The sequence below is a fragment of the Cricetulus griseus genome, chromosome 2, assembly GCF_003668045.3.
Source record: "Cricetulus griseus strain 17A/GY chromosome 2, alternate assembly CriGri-PICRH-1.0, whole genome shotgun sequence".
Lineage (NCBI taxonomy): Eukaryota > Metazoa > Chordata > Mammalia > Rodentia > Cricetidae > Cricetulus > Cricetulus griseus.
Genome location: NC_048595.1, coordinates 123,962,031 through 123,964,419, shown reverse-complemented (window position 1 = coordinate 123,964,419; position 2,389 = coordinate 123,962,031). Strand labels below are relative to the sequence as shown.

Here is a 2,389-nt window from a genome sequence, read left to right as displayed (position 1 = left end):
TGACCTTCGACAACTTTCCTCTGACCTTCTACAACTTATTTTAATCCTCTATAACTTTCTGTAACAATCTTTTTCTCTGACCTCCAACAACTTGCTTTAACCCTCTATAACTTTTACCATTTGTTTTAACTCTCTATAATCTTTTATTTTATTTCTCTGACTTTCTTAGACATTCTTAGATAATTTTTTTTTCTTTATTACTTGTCTTTTACATTTTTTTTTCATTTTTTAGTTAACATAAAAATTTTGTCAAAGTCCCTTTTATAGTTCTTAATAACTTTAAGGCCCCCTTTTTTTTTTTTTTTTTTGAATATCCGGATCAGGACAGATGGTTCATCTGCCTGAGCTAGCTCCATGTGCTCAAGGCAGAGAGACCTGGGGTGGGGGTGCTGCTGGTAACCCCAGACCCTTGGCCAATCCAGGGGTGGGAAAAAGACTCCTGCGGCCCCCCTGCATACCATGTGTGTGGAGCACAGAAAGACGGGTAGCAGATCTCAGCCTTGTAGCCATGTTCCCCCAGAGCAGGGAAACAGCCATAACGGCAGCTGGGGCAGAAACAGTCCTACTGGGCATGCCTCAGACCCGCAGGTGGGGATAGAAAGGGGGTGGCGTGGTGGATCCTGAATTGAAAACCAATGATGATAACACAGAATAGACAGGAAAGAACAGACGCCAACCCAATCCGCCCACGCTGCTCATAAGGCAATGGCGCCGGGAAGACGGCGGCAGAACTCGGCGGCTAACTGAGGCGGGTCCAAGTGTCCTTGGCCCGAGTCCATACCTCCTGGGTCCTGGGTGTCCTCAGAGTGGCAGTCTGTCCACAGGGCGCATCTGCCGATCACAGTTGAGGTGGCGCCACGTGCTCAGAGAATCAAGAAAAGACCCCTGACCCCCTGACCCATGCATGCCACGTGCATAGGGTGAGCAGGGACAGAAAGAGATGCTTAAGAAACACATAACATAAATGACAGCACATTAGACAGGACAAACCGCGGCAAAGAAATGGTGCCCCAAACCAAAATTACAACCAAACCTTGGACTTTCATCCAGGGTGGAACCAAGGTTCTCGCAAGTCTGCTTACCCTATGGTTCAATTACAAATTCTGCGCAGATCAAATACAAATTACAAATTCTGCGCAGATCAAATCAAGCAACCCTCGGACTTTCATCCAGGGCAGGACTTCAGGGTCTTCCCCAGAAGTCCGAATTACAAATACAAATTCTGCGCAAGATCAAATACAAATCATGGCACCAAACAAAACAGCAAGAGACAAAACAAGCAAACATTGAACATTGAACATATATAAGTTTTGAGCTCCAATCATCTTACCTCCAAGATCGAATCCACTCAGGTGAAGGGTGGTCGCAAATCGCGGACGAGCCCCCAAAATGTTAGACCCCCGAAAACTCAAGTATCCGGGGTCTCAGGCCAGGTTCGCGGTCACCCCAATCACCAGGCGGATTCGAGAGCTTGCTGCAAACTGCACGAGGCTTTATTGTAATTTAACGAACTAACCCCATGTTAGCTCGGGTCTTTCACCCACCCGCCATGGCAGACGGCTAGAAAAAGACGGCTCCTAAGGTCTCCCCAAAGATCTTATAGGGCAGCGTAAGGGGAGTGTCTAGGGGTACGCACAGGCTCACGATTGGTGTGCCTCCAGGCTTGGAGGGCTTGCCCTGTGTTGATTGGTCAACTGGTTGTTATGGCTCATAGGCCCTCCCAGGGTGGTTGCTATGCTCTCTACGTCATTGCTGTGCGCTTGTCCGTAAAGCACACCCAGAGCCATAAAGCATAGCGCCACCAGCTAACTTCTGATTGGTTCCTTGTCATGAGACAGGCATCTGACTTTCTGGTTTCTAGGACAAGGTCATAGAAGCACATGTTCGACCATTATGGCTGCCAAAAGGGAAGCCGGTTCTTTCATTGTGACAAGGAACCAATCAGAAGTTAGCTAGTGGCGCTATGCTTTACGACCCTGGGTGTGCTTTACGGACAAGCGCACAACAATGACGTAGAGAGCATAGCAACCACCCTGGGAGGGCCTATGGGCCATAACAACCAGTTGACCAATCAACACAGGGCAAGCCCTCCAAGCCTGGAGGCACACCAATCGTAAGCCTGTGCGTACCCCTAGACACTCCCCTTACGCTGCCCTATAAGATCTTTTGGGAGACCCAAGGAGCCGTCTTTTCTAGCTGTCCGCCATGGCGGGTGGGTGAAAGACCCGAGCTAACATGGGGTTAGCTCGTTAAATTACAATAAAGCCTCATGCAGTTTGCATCAAGCTTTCGCCTCCATTCTGTGTTTGGGGTGGCCGCCGTCCTGGGCTAAGATTCTGGAAGCCTCAGCTTTCTGAGGGTCTTACAACATCACTGGGTGATTATGTGT

The 2,389-nt window shown here is 48.7% G+C and overlaps 1 long non-coding RNA gene across 1 annotated transcript; it reads right to left on the bottom strand.

Moving 5' to 3' along the window:
• Positions 1 to 291: 291 nt before the first annotated feature.
• LOC118238329 lies at positions 292 to 1,392 on the bottom strand. Its single transcript, XR_004768292.1, has 2 exons — positions 1,331 to 1,392; positions 292 to 893 (listed from the first exon to the last, which is right to left on the bottom strand). It is a non-coding gene; the product is annotated as an uncharacterized LOC118238329 (long non-coding RNA).
• Positions 1,393 to 2,389: the final 997 nt, after the last annotated feature.